Below are 14,759 nucleotides of genomic sequence, written 5' to 3'. Positions count from 1 at the left end.
ACGAACCATTCACGGCAAGGTTAGGTTAGGTTGAGTTAGGTTAGGCAACATAGTTAAATTCGTTTTTTAAAATTAGAAAAAAAGCACGGATAGGCGCACGAACCATTCACGACAGGGTTAATTTAGGTTGAGTTAGGTTAGGCAACATAGTTAAATTCGTTTTTAAAACTAGAAGAAATGCTCGGATAGCTCCACGAACCATGCACGACAAGGTTAGGTTAGGTTGAGTTAGGTTAGGCAACATAGTTAAATTCGTTTCTAAAAATTAGTAAAATGCATGGACAGCCCCACGAACCATTCACGGAAAGGTTAGGTATCGTTGTGGTAGGTGAGTTGAGGTGAGAAACGGCTTCCATTCAAGAACAATGAAATTCTGAAATGAGCGGCGAAAATGTGCCTTTTACAAATATCCATCGGCACACATTCTACGAAATTAACATGGGCGCAAGTAGACTTCAACCTAACAACTTGAAACTCCTGGATCTGAAATTTTAATATTCGTTTATACTTTTCTGCATGCACCGGTATGTTGTTGTTCATTATTTGCAACACACAAAATTCTAAATGAAATGAAAATATTCCATATCTAAATATTTGATGTAGCAAAAAAATATGCAGCGTTCTTTTCTGCCCCTACTTTTATTTAATATCTTAACGTTTATTTGTAGACGACTTTGTACACTGTTTTCCGTCGTGGGCTGAAACTGCCAACACGTGATGGGAAAGAAGAAAAATATCTAAACGTCATTTGTATTGAACGACTGCGAATGATCTTCAATGCACAACAACGCGATATCAATTTGTTTCGAAAACAATCAGGCTGTAAATAATTACCTTCATTACAAATAAAGGTGTATGTACACGAATTATAAAGTTTAAATTTAGAAACATTCATGCGTACAGATGCTGCGAAACTCTCATCACGTAGAACGCATTACCATAAAATAACAAATATAAACTACTACACATTTCTCAAGAATGGGACATGACTTTGAACACTGATTGCCCAATGGGCTGAAACTACCATTACTGAATCTAAAACAAAGAATAATCTCCCGACCACTGCAAATGATCTCCAATGCACAACGCCAAACGAAAACAATGAAATCAAATGTATCTTACGCAATGCAAATGATTACGACTAAATGTCCTCTTATAAAAATGTAAACACTAAACTCCTGACCACCTGCAACAGGCATGACTCTGCACACTGATTGGTTTATGAGCTGAAATTGCCATCACTAAATCTGAATGAATAAATCTCTCTCAAGACCACTGCAATCCATCTACAATGCACAACGCCAAATAAATTATATAAAATATTGCTTATGCAAGATAAAGCAATACAAATAAATGTCAATAAAGACAATTTTAATTTTAAAAATTGTTGCAGACCTGCAACAACTATAATATCTGGTTAAATACAGCAATTCTGTTAGCCTCAGGAGTAACAGTAACATGAGCCCATCATAGACTATTAGAAAAAAACCATTCACATACAATGCAAGCACTTATATTAACACTAATATTAGGAATATATTTTACTATTCTTCAAGCATATGAATATTATGAATCCCCATTTACTATTGCTGATGCAGTATATGGATCCACATTCTTTATAGCAACAGGATTTCACGGACTACATGTTATTATTGGGTCAACATTCCTAGGAGTATGCTTAGCTCGACACGTCTCATGCCATTTTTCACCAACACATCACTTCGGGTTTGAAGCAGCAGCATGATATTGACATTTCGTAGATGTAGTATGATTATTCCTTTATATTTCAGTTTATTGATGAGGTAGATAATTTACTTAGTATATTTAAAGTACACTTAACTTCCAATTAAAAAGATTATAATAAAATAAAGTAAATAATTAATGTAATCATAAGTACTTCATTATTAATTATAATAATCACATCAATTGTAATAATATTATCCACACTACTATCAAAAAAAATAATTACAGACCGAGAAAAAAGATCACCGTTTGAATGTGGATTTGACCCAAAGTCCTCAGCACGAATTCCATTCTCTATAAAAAATTTTCTAATTGCAGTAATTTTTCTAATTTTTGATGTAGAAATCGTATTACTATTACCAATAACAGTTATTATTACTAATTCAAAATTAATATATTGACTATGTGTTAGACTCCTATTCCTATTAATTTTACTTTAGGTTTGTATCATGAATGAACCCAAGGATCACTAGAATGAGCATGCTGGAGTAATAGTTAATAATAACATTTGAGTTGCATTCAAAAGGTATTGAATAATTCAATTTACTTTATTAAGCGAGAAGCAAAAGCAATCAGCTTCGACCTGAATAAATTGGTATATATTACCCTTGCTTACTTGACTGAAGCCAAAGAAAGGCGGCATATTAATGTTAATAATAAAATTAGGATTATCTCCTCGGTTAAGGGGTACATTATTAAGTGGGGGCTGCTAACTTCCATCTTTAGTGGTGAAATTCCATTAATACTCTTCATGTTATTTCTTTAGTATAAAATTACATTATCTTTTCATGATAAAGCTGGACTTTAAATAAGTTCAAGAAATGTTTACAGAATTATTTTATTCTTCCTAATAACTTCAATATTATGCTTTATTATAAGCTATATAAACACACATAAATTATTAATAAAATTACTATTAAAAATGAAAATATAAAATAAACATTAAAATAGTTAGAATGTATTAGTTGAATATTTAAAGAACCACTCCTTATATATTTATACACTCCCTGCCCCCCCATAAGCTCACTTCATCCATAATCAATAGCCTTAATATATAGTCCTCCAGTAATAAATGAACTACTAATTAATCCACCAGAGGACAAATAAGGTAAAAATAAAATACTCCTAATAAATAGTATATTATTTTATTATTAAAAAATGGATAAACTTCAAACAAAAAAGACGTAATATTATATCCAATTCATCCCCCCAATAAAATACAAATAACTGCCCCTATTTTCAAATTAAGAGGAATAATAACAACAAAAACAGAAGGAAAAACTAATCATATTAATCCAGAGCCACCTACAACAGATAACAATAATAAGCCTAATATGCCTTTAAATATACCTCACCCCCCATCATCAGAAAAGAATTGAAATGATATACCTCTATAAGGTTTACCAACTAAATAATAATTTAATCGAAAACTATAAGCTATGGTTATACCCGTAGAAATTCATAATAAAACAAATATTACTAAATTAAAAGAAGATATACTTAATATTTCCAAAATTAGATCCTTAGAATAAAATCCAGCCAAAAATGGTATTCCACATAGGGCAAGACTAGAAATTATTATACAAGAAATAGTTATTGGTATTTTATTAATTAACCCCCCCATGCAACGAATATCCTGAACATCACCTATAACATGAATTACTGCACCAGCACATAAAAACAATAAAGACTTAAATATAGCGTGCGTCAACAAGTGAAAAAATGATAGCTCCTTTAATCCCATAGATAATGTTAATATTATTAACCCAAGTTGTCTTAATGTAGATAAAGCAATCAATAATTTTCCTTAAATCATATTCAAAATTAGCACCGACCCCAGCTATAAATATAGTTAGCCCAGATAATAATAAAAGTATTCTACCAAGAACAGTATATATCAACATATCCCCAAAACGAATTAATAAATAAACCCCAGCAGTAACCAAAGTAGAAGAATGAACTAATGCAGAAACTGGGGTCGGTGCAGCTATAGCTGCCGGCAACCATGCAGAAAAAGGAATTTGTGCACTCTTTGTTATTCCAGCAATAATAATAAATCTAGTAATTAATATTATATCAAAATCAGAAACTAATCATAAATAACAAATATAATTTCATCTACCATAGTTTAATATTCAAGCAATAGATAATAAAATAAACACATCACCAATTCGATTGGACAGAGCAGTTAGTATCCCAGCAGAATAGGAACGAACATTCTGATAATAAATTACTAGACAATAAGAGACTAATCCTAGACCATCCCATCCTAAAATAATTCTAATAATATTAGGAGAAATAATTAAAAACATTATAGATCCAACAAATAATAAAACTAAAATAATAAATCGATTTATATTATAGTCTCCCTCTATATAAGAACCTCTATAATTAATAACCATAGAAGAGATATATATAACTAAACCTATAAAAATTAAAGATATCCAATCAAATAATATTGTTATAATAATGCTAGAACTATTCAAATTAACAATATTTCGCTCAATAAAAATTGTAACATCCTTAATTAAAAATATTATCCCTAATAATAATAAAATTATTCTACTAATCAATAAAATAATTGATACCATACTTGTAATAAAAAAATTAAAAACCATTGATTTAAGAACTTTTAGTTACCACTAAGTCCACAACTTACTATTCTACTTAAACTACTTAAATATTTTAAATTCAATGAAATATTGGAGAACAAAAAATAATTAAAAAATTTAATGGAAATAAATGATAAAATAATAATAAATATTCACGAATATTACTTCTTCAACAAGAAAATACACCAGAATAATATATTCCATGCTGAGTATAAGAATATAAATATAAAGTATAACCAGCACTTAAAAAAGAAAGTAATGCAACACCCACAAAACTAAAATAAGATCACCCAATAATTCTATTTAATAAACTAATTTCACCCAGCAGGTTAATAGAGGGGGGCAGCCATATTAGTAATTCTTAATATAAATCATCATAAAGATAATCTAGGAATATAATTAATTATTCCCCTATTAATTAATATACTACGACTACCTAATCGTTCATAAGTAATATTTACTAGACAAAATATCCCAGAAGAACAAAGACCATGTGCTACTATTAAAATAAGGCCACCATTTATCCCTCATGCTCCTATAGTTATAATCCCCATTAAAACAAGACCTATGTGTGCTACAGATGAATACGCAACCAAGGCCCTTAAATCAATTTGACGTATACAAACAAGACTAATTATTCAAATTCCAACAATTCTAATACCAAATCAAAAAATATTATATTTAATAGCTAATCTCTCAATACAAGAAATAATTCGCAAAATCCCATGTCCTCCAAGCTTTAATAAAATCCCAGCCAAAATTATAGACCCACTAACTGGAGCCTCAACATGAGCCCTAGGTAATCACAAATGAACCAAAAACATAGGTATTTTTACTAAAAAAGCAAACACCATTCTAACATATCAAACAAAATAATTTATATTAATATTAATATATCTAAATATATATATATATATATATATAGGCCACCCACCTTATAATTTAACATAAAAATACCAACCAAAAGAGGTAAAGAAGCAAGTAATGTATAAAAAAGTAAATATACCCCCGCTTGTAGTCGCTCTGGCTGATATCCTCACCCTAAAATTAAAAATAAAGTATGTACTAATGATCCCTCAAAAAACAAATAAAATAAAAAAAAATTTATTCTTATAAAAGTTAATATTAATAATAATAATAAAATAATAAACAAAAATATAAATCTATAAGGATAAAAATAAATAGATATAATACTATTTCTAGCCACTATTATTAAAAAAATAATTCAAATACTAAGTAAAATTAAAGAATAAGACATCACATCTAATCCAATAAAATAACCAGCCCCCCATACTCCGATACCAAATCACACTATTAATAAAAACAAAAAACAACCAAAAACAATAGAAATTTGAACCACCATTCATAAAGAACTATTAAATCTCAAAAGGATTAAAAATATAAAATAAAAAATATATTTTAACATTTTAATAATACAAAAGAATTAAAATAATCATTACCATGAGTACGTGTAACTGATACTATAACAGATAAACCAAGAGCCCCCTCACATACACAAAATGAAATAAATAATAAACAAAAATAAGCTTCTTCCTGATTATTAATAAAATAATAAGTTATATATAAATATAAGGATAATACAATAAATTCAAGTCTTAGTAGAGTTACTAATAAATGACTACGTTGAGAAATAAAACATAAAAATCTAATAAATAAAATAATTAATATAAATAATATTCTTAACATAAGTTTTTATAGTTTAATAAAAACAATGGTCTTGTAAATCATAAATGAATTAATAATTCTAAAAACATCAAGGAAGATATAATTACATCATCATTAGCTCCCAAAGCCAATATTTTTTATTAAACTACTCCTTGATATTAAAATACAATTAATACTAATTACCATTATATTATTATTAGCACTAATAATACTATATATAAAACATCCACTATCTATGGGGGTTATACTAATTATACAAACTGTTACTGCATGTCTAACAATATCAACATTCCTAAAATCCACATGACTTTCCTATGTATTATTCCTAGTATTTTTAGGAGGAATACTAGTTCTATTTATTTACACAACAAGACTTACACCAAATGAAATATTCAAAATAAGAACAAAAATAATGGCTTTAGACGTAACCCTAATGTTATTATGTTTATTTATATTAATAATGATAGATCCATTATTAGCCCCCTCAATACTACAAAATATAGATAACTATACAACCTGAAGAAATACCCCCCCCTGCCAGGAATAAAATTATATAATGAATCCATTATAATAATAACTACTATAACAGTAGTATATTTATTTATTACATTAATTGCAATTGTAAAAATTACTAGACTTTCACATGGGCCTCTAAAAATAATTAAATAATTACAAATGACAAAGCCAGCACGGATTTATCACCCCCTACTTAAACTAGCAAAAAATGCATTAGTGGACTTACCAGCCCCACTAAATATTTCCTACTGATGAAATTTTGGTTCACTTATAGGAATGTGTCTTTCAATCCAAATCTTAACAGGTCTTTTTTTTAGCAATACATTATATTTCAAGAACAGATTTAGCCTTTTCTAGAGTAATACACATCTGCCGAGATGTAAACTATGGATGAATACTACGAACTATTCATGCTAACGGAGCCTCCATATTCTTTATTTGTATATATATACATGTTGGAAGAGGGATATATTATGGATCCTATTTATATTTTCACACATGATCTATTGGGGTCGTAATTATATTAGCAACAATAGCAACAGCATTTGTTGGATATGTACTACCATGAGGTCAAATATCATTTTGAGGTGCCACAGTAATTACTAACTTACTCTCGGCAATTCCATATTTAGGAACTACACTAGTTCAATGAATTTGGGGTGGATTTGCAGTAAATAATGCCACACTGACTCGATTCTTCGCCTTCCATTTTTTATTACCATTTATTTTAATAGCAATATCCATAGTTCATCTACTTTTCTTGCATCAAACCGGATCTAATAACCCACTATCTATTAATAGTAATATGGATAAAATTCCATTCCATCCATACTTCTCCATAAAAGACACATTAGGGTTTATACTTATAATTTTAAGATTAATACAACTCTCATTAATATTTCCAACAACCCTAGGAGATCCTGAAAATTTTACCCCTGCAAATCCGCTAGTAACCCCTGTACACATTCAGCCAGAATGATACTTTCTATTTGCATATGCCATTCTACGATCAATTCCAAATAAGCTTGGAGGAGTAGTAGCACTAGTATTATCTATTATAATTTTATTTATTATACCAATACATCATAAAATAAATTTTCGTGGACTACAATTTTACCCTTTAAATCAAGTATTATTTTGATTAATATTTGCAACCTTTATTTTATTAACCTGAATTGGAGCCCGACCCGTAGAAACTCCATATATTACTACTAGGCAAGTATTAACAATTATATATTTTATATATTTCATTATATCCCCGGCAACCCTACTACTATGAGATAAAATTTTAAAAAAATGACTTCTTGACTGAAATTTTAAGTGTATGTCTTGAAAACATAAAATAGAATGTAAATATTCTAGAAGTCTTCACATTCTAATTATTATGCAACTAAATATAAATTGATACAATCAAGCCCCTAAAACCAACAAAAATAAAAAATAATTTAAAGAAACCGGAAGGAAACTCCTTCAAGCTAAATATATAAGTTTATCATAACGAAATGGTGGTAGTGTACCTCGAACTCAAATATAAATAAATCCTAAAAAAATAACCCTTAAATAAAAAAAATAAGAAAAGTGGTATCCCCCCAACAATAAAATTCTAAATAAAACACTTATAAATAAAATACTAGCATATTCAGATATAAAAATTAAAGCAAACCCCCCAGCACTATACTCAACATTAAACCCAGAAACAAGTTCAGACTCCCCTTCAGCAAAATCAAAAGGAGTTCGGTTAGTTTCAGCTAAACAAGAACTCAATCAGGCTAACGCCAACGGTATAGGAATAAAAATAAATCATAAATAATCCTGAAAAACATTAAATAAAAGTAAATTATAACCACCAATTAAAAAAATAAAAGATAATAAAATTAATACTAATCTAACCTCATAAGAAATAGTTTGAGCAACTGCTCGAAGACCACCAAGTAATGCATAATTAGAATTAGATGATCACCCAGCAGATATTACTCTATATACTCCTATTCTCATACAACATAAAAAGAAAAACACCCCCAAATAAAAATTAAATAATAAGGTGTGATATGGAAAAACAACCCAAACAACCAAAGATAAAAATAAACTAAAAATTGGAGATATATAATATGGGTAATAATTTCTCAAAGTAGGTAATGTTTGCTCCTTAGTAAATAATTTAACTGCATCAGCAAAAGGCTGAAAAATACCACAAATTCCAACCCGATTAGGTCCCCTACGAATTTGAATATAACCTAATACCCTACGCTCAAATAAAGTAAAAAAAGCAACTCTAATTAAAAAACACACAACTAAAATAATAAAAGAAATAACTCCAATAAATAAATCTAATATCATCTACTATAAAAAGAAATTTATCTTCATTATTGAATTCTAAATTCAATGCACTTCTCTGCCATAATAGTAATTATTATTAATCAATATCACATATATAATATAAGTATTTGGTCCTTTCGTACTAAAACACTTTTAATATTAAGAGATAGAAACCAACCTGGCTCACGCCGGTTTGAACTCAGATCATGTAAGAAATTAAAGGTCGAACAGACCATCAAATTTGAAATACTACACCCAAATGATATCTTAATCCAACATCGAGGTCGCAACCCCTCCTGTCGATAGGATCTCTCAAGAAAGATTACGCTGTTATCCCTAAGGTAACTTATTCTTTAAATCACTAAAAATGGATCCAAAATAACAAAAATTATTGAATATTAAATAAAAAAGAGCTAATTATTATCTTCCCATCACCCCAACGAAATATTATTTAATAGTGTATATAGCTATGCTGCTAATCAAAACATCATTAAAATAATATAAAGATCTATAGGGTCTTATCGTCCCCTTAAAAAAATAAAGCCTTTTCACTTTAAAGTAAAATTATATATTAATTAACTAAAGACAGCCTATTCCTCGTCCAACCATTCATTCTAGCCCTCAATTAAAAGACTAATGATTATGCTACCTTCGCACGGTCAAAATACCGCGGCCATTAAACAAGTGTCATTGGGCAGGTTATACTTCATATAAAAGTCATGAAAAGATGTTTTTGATAAACAGGCGAGAATAAATTTTGCCTAATTCCTTTAATTAATTAAATAAATATACTAATAGAATCATAATTTCAAAATAAAACCAATTAAAACATATAATTAAGTAAGAAAGTAAAACCAAACTAAATTTTTAATAAAATTTCAAATAAATTATAACAAAATTACAAAAATTAGCAATCTCCAAACCAATAAATATAATAGTTTACTATAAAGTTATAACCAACATATTAACCAGAAGCACATCCCCCTAGTCATAACTAAACATTAATATTATAGTATATATTAATATAAAAAATATTAAAATGTAAAGCTATATTAAATATAATTCCCTAATAACTAGATATAAGGTAAGTCGAATAACATTTCATTACAAGTAGCAATTTTAACAGAAAAATATAACACTTTTACCTTAAAATTAATTCCACTAGCTCCTCACCCTTCGAGAAAACAGAATATTCAATTAAAATTTAATCCTCCCTGATACAAAAGGTACGATTATTAACATCTCCTATAATAAAAATCAATATTTCATATATTTAATAAATCCCAACACTGTACTAATAATCTATAACAAACTAATTCATATACACTAAGTATATAACCAACCCCAATAAAATTCCTTTTCATATATAAACAATTTATAAACAAAATTCAAATAGTAATAAAATTTCTATCAAAATATATCGAATTGCACGAATAACTACTCAATGTAAATGAATATTCTAACTAACAGAAATATTTTGATACTATTCAAACCAGGCACACCTTCCGATACGCCTACTATGTTACGACTTATCTCACCTATATAAATGAGAGCGACGGGCGATGTGTGCATGCCCTAGAGCTAATAAACCAAAATGTTATTCTAAAACAAAATTACAATTAAATCCAATTTCAAATATAATTCCAATATATTATCCAAATCAACATAATGTAACCCATCTCCACCCACTAATAAGCTGCACCTTGACCTGAAATACATCCCAATAGAAAAAAAAAGAACATATATATTTAAATATTCAAATTACAGCGGTATACAAACTGATATTTTACAATAATAGGTCAAATAAAACGCGGAATATCGATTACGGGACAGGTTCCTCTAAATAGAATAAAGCACCGCCAAATTCTTTGAGTTTCAAGATCATAACTAATACTACTCAAACCAAATTCACAATGATAATAATAGGGTATCTAATCCTAGTTTAATATATCACCTTTATAGAATTAATAAAAATAAAGAACAAATTATATTAAAAATTTCACCTAATAAATAAAATATAAACAACCAAAAATCAATTATTACTACAATTAAGCCAACAACCCTCCACTTATGTCCCCACGTCTAACCGCGGCAGCTGGCACGAATTTAGCCGGACAAAATAAATCTTAAAACTCAAAATCCTGTAATCTAATTTACATTAAAATTAAACAAACCCACACACTGCGAACTAAATCCAAATACACCGTCTCAACCCATAAAAAATTGGAGGAAGTTTTCCCTCTCTTTAATAAATACATAGGTAAAATTTAACTAGGGAGATTTAAGCTAGAATAAAACTTTAATTTTAAAATATAAAGAGAGGTTCCTTATTATTACATAGTATGTATTATATTAAATTAAATTATAATTAGAAATTATCTCACGAAAACTTCCTCCCTTTTTATTTTTACTCACTTTCCCGTACTATATAGAACACAATTTTTTTCCCTCAAAATTGTGTTCTATATAGATATATTAACTTCTTTTTTCTCTAGACTCAATAAGTGTTAAAATGACATGTTAATTAAGTCAATTACTTTAAGTTAGACTACAAAAACTTAAAAAAAATTGGATAAAATTAAAAACAATTCTGAAGTATTTTATATTATTTAATAAATAGGTTCTACTTATTGATCATAACAATAAAAGTCTAATAAATAATATTATTAGCCCACTATTATATTTTTTTTATAAATAAGATGTCTGAAAAAGGATTACCATGATAGGGTAAAGTATACATAAAATTTAACATGTTCTTATTAATTTATTTTTAATAAAAATGAATTTTTATAAATGAAAGAATTAAACTTTCTCCAATGGTATCAAACCCCATAGTGCATCATACACCAAAATATAATAAAAAGGTAAGCTAATTAAGCTAGAGGGCTCATACCCCACATATGAAGGTCTATAATTAATCCTTCCCTTTTTAATGCTCACAACCCCCCAAAAAATAATATTCCTATTGACCCTCACAATAGGAACCCTCCTTTCTATTTCTTGCACCTCATGATATGGAGCCTGAATAGGCTTAGAAATTAATTTAATATCTTTTATTCCATTAATTTCAACACCAAATAATCAACGAAATACAGAAGCATCACTTAAATACTTCCTAATTCAAGCATTAGCATCATCAATAATTTTAGCCGCAGCATTAATTATAATTAATGCTGCAAATTTCAATATACAGACCCAACTTCTGATTATAGCTTTATTAATAAAAATAAGAGCTGCTCCATTTCATATTTGAATACCAGAAGTTATAGAAGGAATAACATGAATTAACTGCCTAGTAATGACAACTATTCAAAAAATTGCTCCATCAACATTACTTAGTTAAATTATTGACAATTTAAATATAATTCTAATTTTAACGATTAGAACATCAGCAATTATTGGAGCAATTGGAGGGTTAAATCAAACCTCGTTACGAAAAATTATAGCCTTTTCATCACTTAACCAATTAAACTTGTTTCCGGAAAGCTTTCTGTTGGAGTCTTATCAGGCATTATCTGGGCAGTTTGTGGAAGAATTTTGTATTTCTACCTCCCTCTCTTTCTCTCTCTCTCTCTCTCTCTCTCTCTCTCTCTCTGTGTGTGTGTGGGTGTGTGTGTGTGTGTGTGTGTGTGTGTGTGTGTGTGTGTGTGTGTGTGTGCGTGCGCACACGCACACGCCGACACCTGTTTCTTTTTAAGTTTGACGTATTATTTTGCATCGTCTAATTGCTGTTAGCTATGAAGGCACATTTAGTAGTAGGGCCCCGCATATTCTCGACCTCGGCCATTTTGGAGGTGATATGATCAGCACCATGCTCCAGCCGCCTTTATTCGCCAGGGTTGTAGTAGAAATTTTTCACATTCTGCGTATGTGACAGTATTCTTTGGATATTGTCTTGGAAGTATCTGTTAACATCCTAACCAGCAGTTTTTGTTAAGGAGAAACAAGTTGAAGGCCGCGAGTGGTTCCTGAGAAGTAATGAACATATCACAGAATGCGCAAAATCTTAGCTCGCGTTTCTCGAAGAAGAAGAGAAAAGATATACAAATTTATGTATTGATTGATTTGGTGTTTTAAGTCCACTTTATGAACAGTAAGGCTAATCGGGATTGGACCTACAGTTTTAGTCGGATCCGAACCACTATGTTCCTCCACCGGGAATCGAACCCGAGACGTCTTGATTACAAGGCGACAACGCTACCACTGCGGGAAGGCCTACAAATATATTCTACGAATGCTTACGTCATTGTGACCAAGGACTGTATTTTGTAGACTAACGAGGATCTGGCGTCTAGACACAAGGCCAGTTTAATGGTCTGTGGGGTTTGGGCTGTGTCCTATCCATACGTTTGAGATTGCTCTTTCACAAAGTTCATCTTAACACGCCGTTCATCCTCATCTATGTGATTACTCAAAAGTGAAAGAAAGCGAAGTAAAATAAATAAATAAATTGGTCATTGTGTCCCTGCCTTTTTGCAAATTTTCTTCCTGATCTAAAATTATGTGATGCATCACTATAGTCATGTGAATTATTTTCCGTTATATTATTTTATTATAGTGTGCTTAATCATTCCTTAAAGCATAGACTCTAGACTCTAACGCTGTTGTCCTTAGTGTAAACGATCTTAACTGTGTGGAAGTTTTGATGTAGGCAAAATAATGGTTAAGAGTAAATCCCAATTGATTATTCGCAATTTAAAATATAACTCCAACGTGACGTATAATAACTGTTCTTAGTTCGCTGTCAAGGAACGATTTTTCCTAATTAAAGAGGATTCCAGCCTCTGTGGCAGAGTGGTTAGCGCAGCTTGCTTATAAACCGGCCTTGGCATTGTGTTCATTCGGTGTTCATTGTGAGTGTCCCTTCATCAATTTCATAATTTCATCGCGCATCCTCATCGTCGCGTTTATCGAAAAGTGGCAGAAAAACGAAGTAAAATAAACCAAATGAAACATAAACAAGATGCTGAAGTGATAAATATTCCATTACCAAATATAAAATATATAAAATACAGTAATTACTTTGTTGATATTGCAGTCATTTTGGCAGAGTGTAGCTGTCTTAGGGTAGTATGTTTGAATTAGCTGACCTCCAAATAGACGAAGAGCGAACGATTAATGGAAATGGGGATGCACATTTCTATTACTTTAGTAAGCGTTCGGTCGTAAATCCTGTGGACACAGGTGTGATTTTCGTGCAAGGAAGGGTCCCTGGGACATCAACTAGGTCGACGTTTACTTATAACCTAACAGGGTATGGATTTCTCTCAACAAATGTAACAAATGTTTAAGGTCATGGGAATGATTTTCCTGTTGAGGCAGGCGGCGATACCCGTGCTCTGTGTGAGTATGTGCATGTCTTGTAATAATTAATTCATTGCAGTTCTATTAAAATTAAAACTACGTATTTATGAAATACGTAATATTCGCATAATACCCATACTCACTTTCCAGGGGATGGGTCTAATCCTTTCTCACTCATTGGCAGAACCGTAGTGAATATGGGATAAAAGCTTGTAAGGATCGCAAGGATTATATATCGTGGTGTTTGATAATCGACTGGCAATAGGAAAGCAACCCCTCTTTAGAAATATAAGATTAGATTTTCTAAACAAACCATAACGTAATAATCATAACATTTCCTGTGTGTAATGGAGAAAGAGATAAATTTGAACAGGTGTTCTCGGATTATCAGCCATGTTAATTCGATACGACGCTACGTAACATAGAATTAACCGTGATGATAAACGAGAGGCCTCCCCGATGGCGCAGTGCTAACGTCGTCGCCTTGTAATCAAGTGATCCCGGGTTCGATACCAGGTGGAGGCACATAGTGGTTCGGATCCTACTTTAAACTGTAGGTGCAGTTCCAATTAGCCTTACTGT

The 14,759-nt window shown here is 30.2% G+C and overlaps 1 pseudogene; it reads right to left on the bottom strand.

Annotated features, from left to right (window-relative positions):
- Window positions 1–2,771: 2,771 nt before the first annotated feature.
- LOC145989027 (NADH-ubiquinone oxidoreductase chain 5 pseudogene) lies at window positions 2,772–4,334 on the bottom strand (annotated as a pseudogene).
- Between the last annotated feature and the right edge of the window lie 10,425 nt (window positions 4,335–14,759).

The sequence above is a fragment of the Lepisma saccharinum genome, chromosome 1 (assembly GCF_977018435.1).
Source record: "Lepisma saccharinum chromosome 1, izLepSacc3.1, whole genome shotgun sequence".
In the NCBI taxonomy this organism is placed as follows: Eukaryota; Metazoa; Arthropoda; class Insecta; order Zygentoma; family Lepismatidae; genus Lepisma; species Lepisma saccharinum.
Note: the sequence above shows the minus strand (reverse complement) of the source record. Positions and strands in the feature narration are given on the sequence as shown.